This window comes from Canis lupus, chromosome 3, assembly GCF_003254725.2.
Source record: "Canis lupus dingo isolate Sandy chromosome 3, ASM325472v2, whole genome shotgun sequence".
Lineage (NCBI taxonomy): Eukaryota > Metazoa > Chordata > Mammalia > Carnivora > Canidae > Canis > Canis lupus.
In genome coordinates, this window is record NC_064245.1 from 35,523,812 (window position 1) to 35,545,110 (window position 21,299).

Genomic DNA, 21,299 nt, shown 5'->3' on the forward strand with positions numbered 1-21,299 from the left:
CCAAGAAAGAAATCTAACCAAAGAAGTAAAAGATCTGTACTCTAAAAACTACAGAACATGTATGGAAGAAATTGAAGAAGACACAAGGAAAAGGAAAAATATTCCCTGCTCATAGATTGGAAGAACAAATATTGTTAAAATGTCTATGTTACACAGAGAAATCTACATATTCAATAAATCCCTATCAAAATACCGTCAACATTTTCCACAGAGATGGAACAAAAAATCCTTAATTTGTATGGAACAACAGAAAGACCCTGAATAGCCAAAGCAATATTGAAAAAGAAAACCAAAGCTGGAGGCATCACAAGAAAGCTGTGATCATCAAGACAGTATGGTACTGGCACAGAAGCAGACACATAGATGAGGTAGCATAGAATAGAGAACCCTCACTCTATGGTCAACTAATCTTAGACAAAGCGGTGAAGAATATTCAATGGAAAAAAGACCATCTTTTCAACAAATGCTGTTGGAAAAATTGGACAGCCATCTAGAGGAGAATGGAACTGCACCATTCTCTTACATAATACACAAAAATAAACTCAAAATGGATGAAAGACCTAAGTGTGAGACAAGAATCCATCAAAATTCTAGAGGAGAATCTAGGCAGGAACCACTTTGACCTCAGCCACAGCAACTTCTTGCTAGACATGTCTCCAACGGCAAGGGAAACAAAAGCAAAAATAGACTACTGGGAATTCATCAAGATAAAAAGCTTTTGCCCAACAAAGGAAACAGTAAACAAAACCAAAAGGAAATCTATAGAACAGGAGAAGATATTTGCAAATGTCTTATCAGATAAAGGGTTAGTATCCAAGATCTATAAAGAATTTATCAAAGTCAACACCCAAAAAGCAAATAATCCAGTCAAGAAATAAGTAAAGACAAGAACAGATATTTTTCCAAAGAAGACATGCAAATGGCCAACAGACAGATGAAAAAAATGTTCAACACCACTTGGCATAAAGGAAATACAAATCAAAATCACAGACAAGATACAGCCTCACAGCAGTCAGAATGGCTAAAATTAACAATTCAGGAAATAACATATGTTTGCAAGGATGAAGAGAAAGGGGAACCCTCTTATACCACTGGTGGGAATGCAAGCTTGTATAGCCACTCTGGAAAAAGGCATGCAGGTTCCTCAAAAAGTAAAAAATTAAACTACCCTACAACTCAGAATTTGCACTACTAGGTATTTAACCAAAGGATACAAACAGTGATCTGAAGGGACACCTGCACCCCAGTGTTAATAGCAGCAATGTCCACAATAGCCAAACTATGGAAGAACCCAGATGTCCATTGACAGGTGAATGGATAAAGAAAATGGAATACTACTCAGCCATTAAAAAATGAAATCTTACCATTTGCAATGATGTGGATGGAACTAGAGGGTATTATGCTAAGCAAAATAAGTCCATCAGAGAGAAATAACTATCATACAATTGCACTTATATGTGGAATTTATGAAACAAAACAGGATCATAGGGGAAGCAAGGGTAAAATAATGTAAAACAAAATCAAAGAGAGAGAAAACCATAAGAGATTTCTATCTATAGGAAATGAACTGTGGGTTGCTGAAGGGCTGGCCAGTGGGTGGGGAGAAGGGGTAACTCAGTGATGGGCATTAAGGAGGGTGTGTGATGTGATGAGCACTGGGTGTTATATGCAACTAATGAATCACTGAACTCTACTTCTAAAACTGATAGTACATTATATGTTAATTAACCCACCATTTGCTTCGACATGGATGGAACTAGAGGGTATTATGCTGAGTGAAATAAGTCAATCGGAGAAGGACAAACATTATATGGTCTCATTCATTTGGGGAATATGAAAAATAGTGAAAGGGAATAAAGGGGAAAGGAGAAAAAATAAGTGGGAAATATCAGAAAAGGAGACAGAACATGAAAGAATCCTAACTCTGGGAAATGAAGTAGGGGTGGTGTAAGGGGAGGTGGGCTGGGGGTGGGGGTGACTGGGTGACGGGCACTGAGGTGGGCACTTGATGGGATGAGCACTGGGTGTTATTCTATATGTTGACAAATTGAACACCAATAAAAAATAAATTTATTGAAATAAATAAATAAATAAATAATAATTAATTAATGAAATTTTAAAAAATTTTAAAAATTTAAAAGTCAAAATGAAAAATCAATATAACTAGGAGCTGGTTCTTTTTAAAAATTAGTAATATTGATAAATCTCTAGGCAGACTGTATCAAAGAGAAAAGAGAAAGGAGCCAAATAAGTAAAATCATGGATAAGACAGTAGAAATAAAAATAAATGTCACAGAAACAAAAAAAAATAAGATAATATTATGAAAAACTATATCCAAACAAATTGGACAACCTGGAAGAAGTGGAGAAATTCCTAGAAACATATAAATTACCGTTTTTGAAACAGGAAGAAATAGAAAACTTGAACTGACTGATAACCAGCAAAAGATATTGAATCAGTAATAAAAAAATTCCCAAGAAACAAAAGTCTAGGACCAGATGGCTTGACAGGCAAATTCTACTAAACATTTTTTAAAGCTTTTTTTCCCCTCAATTCCAGTTAGTTTGTAGGCAGAGTAATCTTAATATCAGCTGTAAAGTTTAGTGACTCAACAATTACATAAAACACCTAGAAGCACACTCCTTGGGCAGCCCGTGTGCCTCAGCGGTTTAGCGCCGCCTTCCGCCCAGGGTGTGATCCTGGAGAACCGGGATGGAGTCCCATATCAGGCTCCCTACATGGAGCCTGCTTCTTCCTGTGCCTGTGTCTGTCCTCTCTCTCTCTGTGTGTCTCTCACGAATAAATAAATGAAAAATCTTAAAAAAAAAAGAAACACACTCCTTTGTCCTTATCACCTATTGAATACATCCCTCTACTCTCCTCCCCTTTGGTAACTATCAGTTTATTATCCATAGTTAAGAGTCAGTTTCTTGGTTTTCCTCTCTCCTTTTTTTTAAATTTATTTTTTATTGGTGTTCAATTTGCCAACATATAGAATAACACCCAGTGCTCATCCCATCAAGTGCCCCCCTCAGTGCCCGACTTTATGATCATTCATTTTGTTTCTTAACTACCACATATGAGTGAAATCATATGTATTTGTCACTTTCTGACATTTCATTTAGCATAATACTCCATAGATCTATCCACATTGCTCCAAATGGCAAGATTTCATTCCTTTTTATGGCTGAGTTGTAGTCCTTTGTTTATATATAACACATGTTCTTTGTCCATTCATCTTTTTTAAAATTGGAGTTCAATTTGCCAACATATAGCATAACACCCAGTGCTCATCCCGCCAAGTGCCCCTCTCAGTGCCCATCACCCAGTCACCCCAAACCCCCGCTCACCTCTCCTTCCTCTATCCCTTGTTCATTTCCCAGAGTTAGGTGTCTCTCATGTTTTGTCACCCTCACTGATACTTTCACTCATTTTCTCTCCTTTCCCTTTATTCCCTTTCACTAATTTTTATATTCCCCAAATGAATGAGACCATATATGTTTGTCCTTTTCCGATTGATTTATTTCACTCAGCATAATACCCTCCAGGTCTATCCACGTCAAAGCAAATGGTGGGTATTTGTTGTTTCTAGTGGCTGAGTAATATTCCATTGTATATATATACCACATCTTCTTTATCCATTCATCTTTCGATGAACACTTGAACTTCTTCCATTATTTGGTTTTTGTAGATAATGCTGCTATAAACAGGGTGCATTGATCCCTTCAAATCAATATTTTTGTGTCTTTTGTATAGTGCAACTGCTAGGTTGTAGAATAGTTTTATTTTTAAATTTTTGAGGAACCTCCATATTGTTTTCCACAGTGGTTGCACCAGTTTGAATTCCTACTAACAGTATAAGAGGATTCCCTTTATCCACATCTTCGCCAATATTTGTTGAATCTTGTATTGTTAATTTTAACTACTCTGACTGTTGTGAGGTGATATTTTCTTGTGATTGTGATTTGTATTTCCCTGATTATGAGTGATGTTAAGCATCTTTTCATTTGCCTGTCAGTCATCTGTATGTCTTCTTTGGAGAAATGTCTGTTCATGTCTTCTGCCCATTTTTAGTTGGATTATTTGGTTTTTAGGTGTTGAATTTGATAAGTTCTTCATATATTTTGGATACTAACCCTGTATCAGATATGCCATTTGCAAATATCGTCTCCTATTCTATAGGTTGCCTTTTAGTTTTGTTATTGTTTCCTTTACTGTTCAGAAGCTTTTCATTTTCACGCCGTTCCAATAGCTGATTTGCGCTTTTGTTTCCTTTGCCTCGGGAGACATATCTTGAAGGCAGTGCTACAGGTATGGCCTCTGTCAAAGAGATTATTTCCTGAATTCTCCTCTAGGATTTTAAGGGTTTCCTGTATCACATGTAGGTCTTTAATTCATTTTTATTTATTTTTATGTGTGGTACATGAAAGTGGTTCAGATTCATTATTTGCACATTTTTGTCCAGTTTTCCCAACACCATTTGTTGAAGAGACTGTATTTTCTCCATTAGGTAGGCTTTCCTGATTTGTCAAAGATTAACTGACCATGTAGTAATGATGCACAAATTCAGTAAAGTCACAGGATATTAAATCAACATACAGAAATCTCTTACATTTCTATACACAAATAATGAAACAGCAGAAAGTGAAATCAAAGGATGGACCCCATTTAGAATTGCATTAAAATACATAAGATACATAGGAATAAACCTTTGCCAAAAAGGTAAAATATCTGTACTCTGAAAACTACAGAATGCTTGTGAAAGAAACTGAAGATGAGACAAAGAGATGTAAAAATATTCCATGCTCATGGATTCAAAGAACAAATATTGTTAAAATTTCTATATTGCACAAAGCAATCTACACAGTTAATGTAATCCCTACAAACATACTGACAGCATTTTTTAACAGAACTAGAACAAATGATCCTAAAGTTTGTATGGAAGTACAAAAGACCACAAATAGCCAAAACTACCTTTAAAAAACAAGAGTGCAGCTGGGTACATTTCTATTTTGATCTTCAAGCTATATTACAAAGCTGTGGCGATCAAGCCAGTATAGTACTGGCACAAAAATAAACACAGAGATAAATAGAACAGAGTAGAAACCCCAGAAATGAACCTACCAAACATTTAAAAATAGGTAATACCTATTCTCAAACTATTTCAAAAAATAGAAAAGGAATGAAAACTTCCAAATTCATATTCTGAAGCCAGCATTACCTTGATGCCAAAACCAGATAAAGATATTACTGAAAAGGAGAACTACAAGCCAATATCCCCGTTGAACATGCAGCAAAAATTCTCAATAAAATATGAGCAAACCAAGTCCAATAATATATTTAAAAAATCATTCACCACAATAGAGTGAGATTTATTCTTTGGTTGTAAGTGTGGTTCAGTATTCACAAAACAATCAATGTGATACACCACATTAATAAAAGAAAGGATAAGAACCAAGTGATACTTTCAATAAATGCATAGAATGCATTTGATAAACATCCATTCAAACTAAAACCCTCAACAAAGTAGATTTAGAGAGAACATACCTCAAAATAATAAAGGCCCTCAATGAAAAACCCACAGACAATATCATTCTTAATGGGAAAAAACTGAGAGCTTTCCCCCTAAGGTGAGGAACCAGACAAGGATGTTAATTCTCACCATTTTATTTATCATATTGCTGGAAGCAACAATAATCAAACAACAAAAAGAAATAAAATCAGTAAGGAAGAAGTAAAACTTTCAGTATTTGCTGATGATATGGTATTCTATATAAAAAACCTGAAAGGCCACCAAAAAACTGCTAGAACTTATATAAATTCAGTAAAGTCACAAGATACAAAATTAATGTGCAGAAATCTGTTGCATTTCTATGTATATAATAAAAGAAGCACCAGAAAGAGAAGATAAGAAAGCTATAACATTCATACCTTCACCCAAAATAAAAAGATACCACGAATAAATCTAACCAAAGAGGTAAAAGCTCAGTAGTCTGTAAACTACAAAACACTGATGAAAGAAAATAAAGAGGCCAGAAAGAAATGGAAATACATTCCATGCTCATGTATTAGAAGAACAAATATTGTTAAAATGTATGTATTACCCAAAGCAATCTACGATTTTATGCAATTCTTACAAATTACCAGCAACATTTTTCACAGAACTAGAACAATCTTAAAATTGGCATGAAACCAAAGAAGACTCCAGACAGTCACGCAATTTTGTAAACTAAAAGAAAAGCAAAACCAGTGGCTGTACCAGTTCATATTCTGACCAACAGTGCAAGAAGCTTCCCCTTTCTCCACATTCTTTCCAACATTTTTCGCTTCCTGTCTTGTTAATTTTCACCATTCTCACTGATGTGAGGTAGTATAAGAAGATGTGGTCTATGTATACAATGGAATATTACTCAGCCATTAGAAACGATGAATACCCATCATTTGCTTTGACATGGATGGAACTGGAGGGTATTATACTGAATGAAGTAAGTCAATCAGAGAAGGACAAACATTATATGGTTTCATTCATATGGGGAATATAAAAAATAGTGAAAGGGATTGTAGGGGAAAGGAGAGAAAATGAGTGGGAAATATCAGAGAGGGTGACAATACATGAGAGACCCCTAACTCTGGGAAATGAACAAGGGGTAGTGGAAGGGTAGGTGGGCAGAGGGATGGGTTGACTGGGTGATGGGCACTGAGGGGGTCACTTGACAGGATGAGCACTGGGTGTTGTATGTTGGCAAATCTAACTTCAATAAAAAATATACAACAACAAGCAAACAAAAACCAAAAAAAAAGAAAGAAAGAAAAGCAAAACAAGAGGCATCACAATTCCAGATTTCATGATATATTACAAAGCTGTTGTGATCAAAACAGTATGGTACTGACACAAAAACAGACACATAGATCAACAGAACAGAATAGAATAGAAAATCCAGAAATAAACCCACAATTATATGGTCAATTAGTTTTTGACAAAGCAGGAAAGAATATTCAATGGAAAAAAGTCTCTTCAACAAATGGTGTTGGGAAAAGTGGACAGCAATATGCAAATGATTAATCTTGACCACTTTCTTATACTATACACATAAAATAAATTCAAAATGGATGAAAGACATAAATGTGAGACATGAAATTATAAAAATCCTATAAGACAATGTAGACAGTAACCTCTTTGACAGAGCATAGAAACTTCATTCTAGATATATGTCATAAAGTAAGGGAAGCAAAAGCAAAAATAAACCATTATGATTACATCAAAATAAAAGCTTCTCCACAACAAAGGAAACAATTAACAAAACTAAAAGGCAACCTAGGGAAATAGGAAGAGGATACTTGCAAATGACATATCTGATACACGGCTAGTATCCAATATATATAAAGTATATACAAAAATCAATACCTTAAAAAAATCAATACCTTAAAAAAATCCAATTCAAAATGGGCAGAAGACATGAAAAGACATTTTTTTCCAAAGAAGACATAGAGATGACTAGCAGACACATGAAAAGTTGTTCATCACTCACTCATCATCAGGGAAATACAAATCAAAACCACAATGAGATGCTATATCACACCTGTCAGAAAGTCTAAAATTAACAACACAAGAAACAACAGATGTTCACAAAGGTGTGGAGAAAGGGGAACCCTCTTACACTGTTGTGAATATATTCTGGTGCAGCAACTCTGGAAAACAGTATGGAGGCTCCTCAAAATGCTCAAAATAGAACTGCTCTATCACTCAGAAATTGCAGTACCGGGTATTTACCCATAGGATACAAAAATACTGATTCAAAGGGGCATATGCACCCCATTGTTTATAGCAACACTATCAGAAATAGCCAAATTATAGAAAGAACCCAAACCTTCACTGACTGATGAATAGATAAAGAAGTTGTGAGATAGATGATGATGATGATGATGATGATGATAGATACATACATACAAAGATACATACATACATATATCTATATCAACCATCAAAAAGAATGAAATCTTGCCATTTGCAATGATGTGGATAGAGCTAGAATGTATTATGCTAAGCAAAATAAGTCAATAAAAGAAAGGCAAATGCCATATTAATTCAATCATATGTGGAGTTTAAGGGAAAAAAAACAGATGAACATAGGGGAAAAGGGAAAATGAAAGGGAGACAAATCATGAGATACGTTTTACTATAGAGAACAAATTGAGGTTTGCTGGAGGGCAGTTGGGTGGGGCATGGGCTAAATGTGTGATGGGTATTAAAGAGGGCACTTGTGATGAGCATTGTAAAGGCACTTGTGATGACTCTCTAAATTCTCCCCCTGAAACCAATATTATGTTATGTTAGCTAACTAGAATTTAAATAAAAACTTAAAAACAATGTAACTGACTACAACTCTGTTTTGATATTAAAAGGGAAAATCATTTAAAAAGTTTAAAAATTGATGAAAGAAATTGAAGAACAAAATAAAAGAAAAATACTTCTATGAAAATATATTTTATGTTCATGGACTGGAAGAACAAATATCGCTAAAGTGTCCTTATGACCAAAAAGGATCTTCAAACTTAATGTAATTTCTATCAAAATCCAAATTACAATTTTCACAGAAACAATCCTAAAATTTATAAGGAAAAGAAAAAGACCTCAGAAAGCCAAAGAAATCTTGAAGAAGAATAACAAAGCTATAGGCATCACACTTCCTGACCTCAAACTACATTACAAACTATAGTAATTAAAACAGTTCTCTATTCATTTAAAAGCAGATACAGAAACCAGTGGGACAGAATAGAGTGCCCAGAAATAAATCCATAAACATAGAGTCAACTAATGTGCTCTTCAACAAGGGCACCGTGAATATAAATAGGGAAAATATGACTATATTCATTCAATAAATGATGCTGGGAAACTAGGTACCTATATAAAAAGGAATAAAATGGAACCCATATGTTATACACATAATCAATGCTTAATGGATTAAAGACTATATGCAACTGGTAAATCATTGAACACTACAACTAAGTACGCACTTTATGTTGGCTAATTGAATTTAAATTAAAAAATACTTAAATGTAAGACTAGAAACTGTAAAACTCCTGGACAAAACAGAGGGAAAAGCTCCTTGACATTGGATTGGGCAGGGATTTATCACTTATTTATTTAGTTTTGCAAATAACATGAAAAACACAAGTAAGAAAAATGAAAAGAAACAAATGGGACATCAAATCAAAAGCTTCTGAGGAGAAAAAAGTAATCCATAAAATGAAAAGGGAAAAATATGCTTGCAAACTATGTATCTGATAAGGTGATAATATCCAAAATATATTTTAAAAACTTCTTCAATAACAATAAATGATAGATGATAGATAAGATGGATAGATAGATGATAGAGATTACACAGATAAATCAATACAGATAACCAGAATATACATTTCTCCAAAGAAAACATACAAATGGTCAACAGATAAATTAAAAGATGCTCAACATCATTAATCATCAGAGAAATGCAAATCGAAATTACATTGCGATATCCTCTTACATGTATTAGAATGACTATTTTCAGAAACACAAATTACAACAGGTGGTGACAAAGAAATGAAGAAAAGAGGAGCCTGGTGCTTTGTTGGTTGGAATGTAAATTATTATAGCCATTATAGGTAATACCATAAAGTTTCATATATATTCATCTATATGTTTCATATATATTCAGATATATTTTATATTATATATATAATATATATTATATATCTCACTTCTGATTGTATATTTATTTATTTTTTCAGATGTAGTAGATTAGTGATTTATCAGTTACTATATAACACCCAGTGCTCCTGGTGTTATATCACATAGCACATGCCCTCCTTAATGCCCATCACCCAATTATCCCATCCCTCTATCCACCTCTCCTGCAGCAATCCTCAGTTTGTTTTCTATAGTTAAGAGTCTCTCATGGTTTTTCTCCCTCTCTGATGACTTCTCATTCTGGGTGTATATTTAGATCAGGATCTAAGAGATGTATCTTCACTACCATTTGAATTGAATAATTATTCATAATAGCCAAGATATAAAAACAACCAAAATATCCATCAATTTATCAATGGATTACAAATATACATACGATAGAATATTACTCAGCCTTAAAAAAAAAGAAATACTATCATTTGTGACAAAATGTACAAACCTGGAGGACATTATGCTAAGTGTAATAAGTCGGTCACAGAAAAACAAATTCTGTGTTACTCCTCTCATATGTGGTGTATAAAATAGCCAATGGTATAGAAACATACAATAGAATGATAATTTGCCAGGGACTTGGAGGAGAGAGATCTGAGTAGTTGTTTGATGGGTGTAAAGTTTCTGTTACACCAGATGAGTAAGTTCTGGAGGCCTGACATACAACATGGTGCCTGTGGTTAATAATAAGGTAATGTGTATTTACAAATGTGTTAGGAGGTGGATTTCATGTTAAGTCTTACCACAAATGAAAAAAAAAACAGAAAACAAATATATATGCAAAACAATACTTTTGGAGGCAATGAATATGTTTACTGCCTGTACTGTGGTGATAGTAACATGAATGTATATGTTCAGAGTCATCAAATTGTATACATCAATTATTTTTTTTGCATGTATACACCAATTATATAGAAGTTTTTGGGTTGTTTTTGTTTTTGTTTTGGTAAATGAATACCTCAGAAATATTGTGGATTGGTTGCAAATGGCTACAATAAAACTAATATTGCAATAAAGTGAAACAAATATTTTTTTTCATTTCACAGTGCATATAAAAACTATTTTATACAAGATTGTAGTCTATTCAGTGTGTAATAGCATTTTGTCTAAAAAAGTGTATATACTTTAATTGAAAAATACTTTATTGCTAAAAAATGCTACCATCATCTGAGCTTTCAGTTGCAATCACTGATCACAGATCACCATAACAAATACAGAATAATGAAAAGGTTTGAAACATTATAGGAATTATCAAAATGTGGTACAGAAACACAAAGTAATTACTGTCAGAAAAATGGCACCAATAGACTTGTTTGATGCAGGATTGCCACAAACCTTCAATTTGAAATAAATACAATATTTGCAAAGCACAAAAACACCCACAAAGCACAGTAAAATGAGGTATGTCTGTGTACCAATTACACATCAATAAGGTAGGAATTTTTTTTAAAGACAGATTGATGGTTAATATAACAGCTGGTTTAACAGCCAAACATGAATGATTTTATGTTGGGAAAACAGAAGCCCCTAAAATTTCATGAAGTTTGACTACTTCATAAGATGCTTTTATATTCCTTTGTGGGTCTCTAACACAGGACATACTAGTGAACAAAATTAAATCATAATTGGCATTAAGAATAACAGGCAAATCATAGCAAGGTTTAGTATCTACCTCAATGACTGTGAGACAGTCATATTCAACCTATTTTATCAGGACCTTGCAAAATAGGAGGGTTTAAAAGGTTTTACTTGCAAAGTATAGCACTAGGATTAGACAGTAATATCTGTTTATAGCTAATCAGGCAGCACACTAAGAAATGAATGAGTCTTAAGAACTTGTAAAATAATAATAGTGTGAGATATCTGTTAGTAAGTTAAGTGTCCTAAAGTCAAAGTCTGAGCTTTCCAATTAGGAAAGTGGTTGCTACTATGCACTGATAACACTCTTGCACTCTCAGAGCAACAAAATCCAACAACACAGAAGAGTAAGCAATATGCCTATAACCAGGGCCTAATTTTTGAGTAAGTACACTATTAGAAGTACCCTTAATCTCATGACAGAAAATGTAGAAGGTTTTATTAAAGTTAAAAACTGATACATATAAAGAAACAATTATTTTAAGACTAAAAGCCTTCTTCAGCTTATTTTGTCTATGATTTTGAAACCTCATATAACATCTCAGGAGAGACTTAGCCTTTTCATAAAAGGTAGGAACCTATAATCCTCAAAACTGTTGGAGGTTTATTTTATGTGTGTATGTGTGGTACATTGTTTAGTTGGTGTATTAGCTTGAATTCAGGATGCAACTATCTTCCATCTGTTGGTCGATAATACATATATCAAATATTTGGCTTCAGTTTGATGATATTGCAACTTATCCAAGAAGGCTTTCATCATGGGAGACTAAGAAATTTAAAGCTACAGCATCTGTTTTACTAGCATGTAAGGTATTAGCAGCTAACAAAAATTAACCAGTACTGAATTAGTACAGACACTTGAGGTGGAGAAAATTCTTTAAGCTTTCTTATAAACGCCTAGAGAATACAGTACATGAATCTTTGAATCCCTGGGGAATCAATTGACACAAAAATCTAAAGCTTCTATAGGTAGACTTAAGCAAGAACCTTGACTCCTTAGGTAAAGGTAAAAAAAACTGAACATGTCTATTAGAGAAAAATATTTAACTGACTCGGCCACAGTGGGTAAGAGGATGGCAAGATTGAGTACCATAGTTGTTAGAGGAATTGTCTCTCTTAGATTATATACAAATCTATAAACAAATTTACTTCGTTGCCATTTCTTTCCTTTCTGACAGATAATACGGGAAAAATATAAGGTAAATGCCCTTTTTATTATTTATTTATTTATTTATTTATTTATTTATTTATTTTTAAAGATTTTATTTATTTATTCTTGAGAGAGAGAGAGAGAGAGAGAGGCAGAGACACAGACAGAGGGAGAAGCAGGCCCCATGCAGGGAGCCTGACATGGGACTCAATCCTGGGTCTCCGGGATCACGCCCTGGGCTGAAGGCAGCGCCAAACTGCTGAGCCACCCAGGCTTCCCTAAATGCCCTTTTTAAATTACACCCTGTTTATGCAGTTTTCTGATTGCTTGTTACATACACTTGATCTAGAAATAGATAACATGTCCTATATGTGGCCATGTTTTTTTCTTTATTGTTAATTTGCAACAATGGAATCAATCCCTTTTAATAAACTACTATAATTTGTTCTGGGGGCCCATTAAGATAGATCTATTTTCTGTAATTTGGGTATAACTCAGCGTTGGGTGAGACTGCCACTTTCCCACAGCCTATCTTTTTGTTTCAGAAAGCATGTAAGATGCTCCAAAAACACTACACCCATGGTATGGGATATCATAGCCTGTAGTTTACACAACTAGACAGCAGTTTCCTTCCTGACCGATTATGAAGCACATTGAAGCACACATCTTCTATGGGAAGACCTACTTGCACAGAAACTTTAAAAGAGAAAAATAAGGTAGAAGATTGTCCAAAAACACCCACACCTTGGGTGTTTTTCTGGGTTAGGGAAAACAAGAAAGATCAATAGAAGTTGCAGAATTCATGGCTTCAGCATACACACACACACACACACACACACACAAACACGGAAAAGATTAAGTTCGGGAAAATAAACAGACCTATACATTTATCCCATTCTCAGTTTTGTGGTTCCTTCATTTTTGCACATTTACTTCAATTTGCCTATTAGTTTTGCACAATTTGCCAATTATTTCCTGTCTGAATTATTCCTGGGGTGGGGAGGATCTTGTTGAGAAGGTGGTAAAGATTCGGTGAACCTGTATCCCTTACATCATCCTCAGTCTCTTCCTTTTTCCAACATCTTGACTTTCCAATAAGGACTTCCTGACTTTACATTATAGCTTTCATTCTTTCTTTGTTGGTGGCCCCAAATAAAGGGATTTGCGAATTATTATGACTTATTCACAATATCTTTTGTGAATAATTGTACGTGGGCAGCTAATTGCAGTCTTCAGCTTATATCTTATATTTCTATGCATTTTTTCTAGAACTGGGTTACTGCCACTAAAATCTGAGAAACTATCTTTCCTTGCTATCAACTTACTTTTTCTCCCAATTTTGTTGAATTTCTGGAAACAAATACCATAAAATGGAGATGCTCAATAGTCTGTTATAATTCTCACATGGATTTATATATTTAAATTTAGAAAATACCTCAGTGAAAATCAGTGAGGGACTCATCCAGGTTCTGAACAGTATTTAACTTCTCTTGGTTCATCTTCTGTAGAAATATTTCAGGGACTCCTGCCAGCAGTCCCTCATGTGGGTTTCTAGGGTACGAAGAATAGGCTGAGTTGTGCAGGAAGTGTATAGTTGGATTCCTGTGGAGTTGTTACCTACTGCCTGATGTGGGTCTTACCATTTTGCTTCCATTGTGCCTTTTCCTTTGTCAGTTTGTGGCTTTCCAGGAATGCGTCCATTTCTTCTAGATTGCCTAATTTATTGGCGTATAGCTGTTCATAATATGTTTTTAAAATCGTTTGTATTTCCTTGGTGTTGGTAGTGATCTCTCCTTTCTCATTCATGATTTTATTAATTTGAGTCTTCTCTCTCTTCTTTTTAATAAGGCTGGCTAATGGTTTATCTATCTTATTAATTCTTTCAAAGAACCAGCTTCTGGTTCTGTTGATCTGTTCCACAGTTCTTCTGGTCTCGATTTCGTTGAGTTCTGCTCGAATCTTTATTAACTCCCTTCTTCTCTTGGGTGTAGGATCTATTTGCTGTTTTTTCTCTAGCTCCTTTATGTGTAAGGTTAGCTTTTGTATTTGAGTTCTTTCCAGTTTTTGAATGGATGCTTGTATTGCGATGTATTTCCCCCTTAGGACTGCTTTTGCTGCATCCCAAAGATTTTGAATGGTTGTATCTTCATTCTCATTAGTTTCCATGAATCTTTTTAATTCTTCCTTAATTTCCTGGTTGACCCTTTCATCTTTTAGCAGGATGGTCCTTAACCTCCACGTGTTTGAGGTCCTTCCAAACTTCTTGTTGTGATTTAGTTCTAATTTCAAGGCATTATGGTCTGAGAATATGCAGGGGACAATCCCAATCTTTTGGTATCGGTTCAGACCCGATTTGTGTCCCAATATGTGGTCTATTCTGGAGAAAGTTCCATGTGCGCTTGAGAAGAATGTGTATTCAGTTGAGTTTGGATGTAAAGTTCTGTAGATATCTGTGAAATCCATCTGGTCCAGTGTATCATTTAAAGCTCTCGTTTCTTTGGAGATGTTGTGCTTAGAAGACCTATCGAGTATAGAAAGAGCTAGATTGAAGTCACCAAGTATAAGTGTATTATTATCTAAGTATTTCTTCACTTTGGTTAATAATTGATTTATATATTTGGCAGCTCCCACATTCGGAGCATATATATTGAGGATTGTTAAGTCCTCTTGTTGAATAGATCCTTTAAGTATGATATAGTGTCCCTCTTCATCTCTCACTACAGTCTTTGGGGTAAATTTTAGTTTATCTGATATAAGGATGGCTATCCCTGCTTTCTTTTGAGGACCATTCGAATGGTAAATGGTTCTCCAACCTTTTATTTTCAGGCTGTAGGTGTCCTTCTGTCTAAAATGAGTCTCTTGTAGACAGCAAATAGATGGGTCCTGCTTTTTTATCCAGTCTGAAACCCTGCGCCTTTTGATGGGGTCATTAAGCCCGTTCACATTCAGAGTTACTATTGAGAGAAATGAGTTTAGTGTCATCATGATATCTATTCAGTCTTTGTTTTTGTGGACTGTTCCACTGAACTTCTTCTTAAAGGGGAATTTTAAGAGTCCCCCTTAAAATTTCTTGCAGAGCTGGTTTGGAGGTCACATATTCTTTTAGTTGCTGCCTGTCTTGGAAGCTCTTTATCTCTCCTTCCATTTTGAATGAGAGCCTTGCTGGATAAAGTATTCTTGGTTGCATGTTCTTCTCCTTTAGGACCCTGAATATATCCTGCCAGCCCTTTCTGGCCTGCCAGGTCTCTGTGGAGAGGTCTGAATGTCAACTAAAGGCAAAAATCCATGTAGCAGTCAGTATGCATCCCCATGTACAGGGCTTTCAATTGAAAACAAACTTCAGAGTACCTCAGGAAATTTTGGTGGATATCTCCAGAGCATTTGAATTCTTAGAATAGCTTAGTTGGGGTAAAGAATATATGGACTCTTACCATTTTCAGTTCTTGCAGCAGTCTTGGATACATTCTAAATGGCATTTGAGTTGCTGGAATTACAAAGAATAGGGCTGCTATACTGTATATTGAAATTAAAAATAAGTTGGTTTCTTTTTTTTAAGATTTTATATATTTATTCATGAGAGACACAAAGAGAGAGAAGCAGAGACAAGCAGAGAAAGAAGCAGGCTCCATGCAGGTAGCCTGATGTTGGGACCCAATCCGGGACTCCAGGACCACACCCTGGGCCGAAGGCAAGCACTAAACTGCTGAGTCATCCAGGATCCCCAATAAGTTGGTTTCTATGGTACTATACTTCAGTTCTAATTTTGCCATTTAATGGCATACCTGTTTTATTCCATTTTTTAAATTTACTAGGGAAATCACTGTCTAATTTGATGCATTCATTCTGACAATGTCTTCTCCAAATTTTTGATGACTACTTGTTTTTATTATATCTTGCTTTCATAGCTATGTTTTCATAGCCTAGAACACTCTTACATCCTTTCCTAAGAATGGCACCTATGCTGGTGTCAGCACAATTTTTATGTTCTCAAATTTTCTTATGACCCCAAACCATGGTATTCCCATTATAGATCTATTTGATCCTGAAAATTCTAACTAGAGTTGGCATTCTTAAATCCTTGTGATAAAGTGGATTAGAGTTTGAGAAGATTCAGCAAAGAGTCTGGATAGATTCCATGTGTCTGTAGTGTACAATATCAGAAGGCACTCTTCTTCAGTAGTCTTTATTTAAGAGGACAGGAGTAGGAGAGTAGTCACAGTTGAAAACTATCTCTTGGGAACTGTTCCTAAATAGTAAATAGTATACCAAGAAGCTTCTAATTTTATTGATTGTTATATCTATGGGCAAACAAATATCTGACTCTCAATCCTTTGGCCAAAATTGTCAGGAGACTTAAATATTCATAGTTCAAAAATGACCCATAAATACAATACATTAAAAACAAAGTACAGGATGCCTGGGTGGCTCAGTGGTTGAGTGTCTTTAGCTCAGGGTGTGATCCCGGGATTCTTGGATTAAGTCCCACATTGGGCTCCCCAGAGGGAGCCTGTTTCTCCCTCTGCCTATGTCTCTGCCTCTCTCTGTGTGTCTCTCGTGAATAAATAAAATCTTTAAAAAATAAAATAAAAAACATAAAGTAACATAATGGCTGTTTTTACTTGAGCATTTAGACTCAAGCCAATATTACACCTTAGAAATTCTAAATGAATCATAAAAATGTCTCAACTTTCAGTTAAAGCAAACTCAGGTGAAAAATGAAATTCTTCTGTTGAAGATCCCACCATACACATGACCTTGGGAGAAAAGGAACTCATCATAATTGTTATGTTGTTGAAAAGAATGAATATAAATGCCATAGAAGTAAGTCTTCACTAGTTTAAAAATCAATTTGAAACTTCAAACAAACTTTGAAACTTTACTAAAGATAACTAGCCATAATTCATGTAATATTGCATACCATGTCAGTTCAGATTACTGCAATACACAATATAAAAAAGAAGTAAAGTATAATTTCCAAAAAAAAATAGGAGACTAAGCATCAAAATTCAGTAATATAGGGATCCCTGGGTGGCGCAGCGGTTTAGCGCCTGCCTTTGGCCCAGGGCGCGATCCTGGAGACCCGGGATCGAATCCCACATCGGGCTCCCGGTGCATGGAGCCTGCTTCTCCCTCTGCCTGTGTCTCTGCCTCTCTCTCTCTCTCTCTCTCTCTCTCTGTATGACTATCATAAATAAATAAAAATTAAAAAAAAATTCAGTAATATAAAAGAGTATTTCTCACTTGGAAGGAGAAAGGATGAGGTGGATGAACAAGTTTTCTACAGCGGATTTATTAACTGAAGCCCATCATTACAATTTCCACTCTAATGAAGCTAAGACCCCCATCCTACACTTCACAATATGGGATTCTCATTCTTTCTGGGCCCCAATGTAATCCTTATGAACATGATTTTTATGTTATCACACCCCCTCAGGACATCAACATTCATTCAAATCATGGTACTGTTTCCATGTACAACTTCTTTTTCCTGAAAACTCTTAAACTATGGATGGTATCCTTAATCTCTAGTCCCCAGTGAACTGGATATATGACCGATTCAGTCCAGAGGAACTGGGTAGTTAATTGTGCTCTAGAGGAAGTGAGCTAAATGGTTCTCTTCTCCATTTGCCTTTGTCTATGAGGACAGGGTTGGGACAATAGTCAAAGATGAAATATATATCTGCACTGTTCATGTGTTCCTCTGTGGTTCCTACGTGAGAGACATTAGTTGCCTTACTCAAAAAAGGCCACATTCCTTGAGTATAGATCAGAGGTTCACTAAGCATAGTCAAGTCAGAGCAAATAAAGTACCTTGGTCTCAAAACCTATCAGGAGTATTTATACAGAAACAATATCTTACTAGTAACCAGTCCTTATATCTTCTGGTATCTTCTAGGATGCCAGAGCAGAAAAAAGAATGGCATCACTCATAGCATATATTTTCTTTCTAAAGGAAACCTAATGATAGCAGGTGATAATAAGAAGCTAGGTATCAAGTATTAGGCTGCTTATAATTTTATTCAATCTTATGTATTATGATCAAAGCATATCCCTGAATCTCAAACTTCTGTCTGCAGATTCCAAGGTCCTTCAATTGTGAGTTGTTCATTTATGATCCACATATTTCACAACACCTTAGAAAACTCAAAATAATCTAACAGAAATAATATCGTATATGTATGAATTTACATCCAACCCAATAATGTATCATGAAAATAATATCAAAGAATTATAAGGTTTTTCAACTTTAATCAGAGCAAAATTTCAAGTATAAAGTTCTCATGAGGATATATCATCTATGTGAGTCACTCATGGAGAAAGATTAGCCATCATAATATCCATGTTTCCTTATAAAATGAACCTAAATATCTTACAGGCTACTCTTCCTTTGTCTGTACATATATTTGAAATTCTATCACTCTGTAATTATTGAGGGAAATTCAGATTAATTTTAATTTTTGGTAATTATCATTTTACCAGTTTTTCATACCTGTTGCTACTGCAGTTTCCTTATTTTATTATTTTTAAGGATTTGCTTATTTATTCATTTTAGAGAGAAAGAGAGCACAGGGGAAGGGACAGAGGGAGAGGAACAGAAAGAATATCCAACAGACTCCCCACTGAGTGAGGAGTCGAACATGGGTCTCAATCCCAGAGCTCTGAGATCATGGCCTAAGCTAAAATCAAGAGTTGGACACTTAAACAACTGAGCCACCCAGGCATCTCTGCAGTTTCCTTTTTAAACTCAGCTCTGTAAACTGTGGATAATTTATCCCTGTGATAAAAAAACATTAGCTTAGCACTTTAGCTTTTCATTCCACATAGTTTAGGTATTTGTTATGTGTATCCTTGTACAACCCAGAATTTGGTAAAGCAGCACTATGCTCATTGGTTTAGCTTCAACAAATGTGTTCATTCTGCATGTGGTCATTCATCTTTTCCACAAAAGTTCCTTGCATGGGCAAAACATATTTAATATTCTCAGTATAAGAAAAAGTAGCAAAGACAGCTCTCCTGTAGATGCTCTTCCCATCTCCTATTTTAGTACCTCCATTTTAATTTAATGTATTGTTTTAAAATGGGACTAATTTTTTTATATTAATATCCAGTGTATCTAGCACAACTGTTGAACAGACCATAATTTACTCATTATGCAACAGAAGTCCATTTGTTATAAATCAAGTAATCATATATCTGTTTGTTTGTGGAGGTATTTTATTCCCCACTGGAGTAGTTTACTATCTTTTGTCAGTATACAATCTTAACTACTATAACCTATAAAAAGCTTTGGAAATTTATAATATAATTCATGAAACTGTCATTTCCATCAAGATGACTTTGAGCTTTTTTTTTTTTATTCTTTGCATTCTATATAATTCATGAAATTATACTGACAATTTCCAAAAAACGTAACAGGATTTGGATTTGGAATGCTATTGAATTGAATCTTTAAAATGAATTTGGGGGAAGGAATTAAAATCTATATGTACTGAATCTGCCAATTTGAATATGTTACATCCCTTCATTTGTAAGATATTATTCACTTTCTTTCAATGATGTTTTGTAATGTTATGGATAGATCTTTTCTTATGCAATTGATGTTTCTCATATTCCTGAAAGTGTTATATTTGTCATTCTACATTTTTAATTTGTTATTTCACATAGAAAGACATATCAATATAGTTATTTGCTTATTAATACAGCATCTTTGCTAAACTCTTAATTTTTCACATTCAGATTAGACAGACAATAGATAGATGATAGATAATTCCCACACACAATTTTGTTGTCAGTAAATAAAGAAACTTATTGCATGCATCAGGACATACAGTATAGTGCTTAATAGAATTAGTGACAAAATTTTTTATTCCCAATGTCACAGGGAAAGTTTTCAATATATTCATTATCAATTATTTTGAAATTGATTTCCTTTGTAAATTCTTTTTATCTCATTAAGTAATTGTGTTCAATTCCTATTCCCAGGGGATTTATGAGGAATAGGTTTTATACTCTATAAAATAGTTTTCCCCTTATTTTTGAGATGATCACATAATGTTTTCCCTCTTTTGTATTACTATGATGAATTACATGGAATGATTTTTAATTTCTTTTTAAATAAACTTACTTTAGAAGTTTTAGATTTATAAAGGATGTGAAGATAGCATAGACAGTTCCCAAATATATCATACATTATTTCACCTATTATTAATATTGTATATTAGATATTATTAACATCTTATATTAGTATGTTATATTTGTCCTACAATTAATCAATATTGACACATTATTATTAACTAAAGTCTATATTCTATCCATATTACTATTGTTTTTATCTACTGCTGCTCCAGGATCCCATTCAAAATGTCATATTGCATTTAGTTTTCATGTCTACTTAGGATCCTCCTGACTGTACCCTTTTTTTCAGATTTTTCTTGTTTTTTAAAATTTTATTTATCTGTTTATTTTTTGTTTACTGTTTATTTATTTATATTTTATTAAGAAGTTTCCATGACCATGTGGGGCTTGAACTCATGACCTTGAGATGAAGAGTTGCATACTCAACCTACTGAGCAAGGAAGGCACCTTATATTCTCCTTATTTTGATGATCTTAATGGTTTTGAGAACTGGCCAAGTTTGCTGTAGAGTGTCTCTCAAGTGTGATGTCTAATTATTTTCTCATGATTAATAAGTGGGGTGATGGGTTTTGGGGAGAAAGACCATGAAGATAAAGTACCATTCTCATCATATCAGATCAAAATACATATTATCACCATGCCTTATCACTATCTAT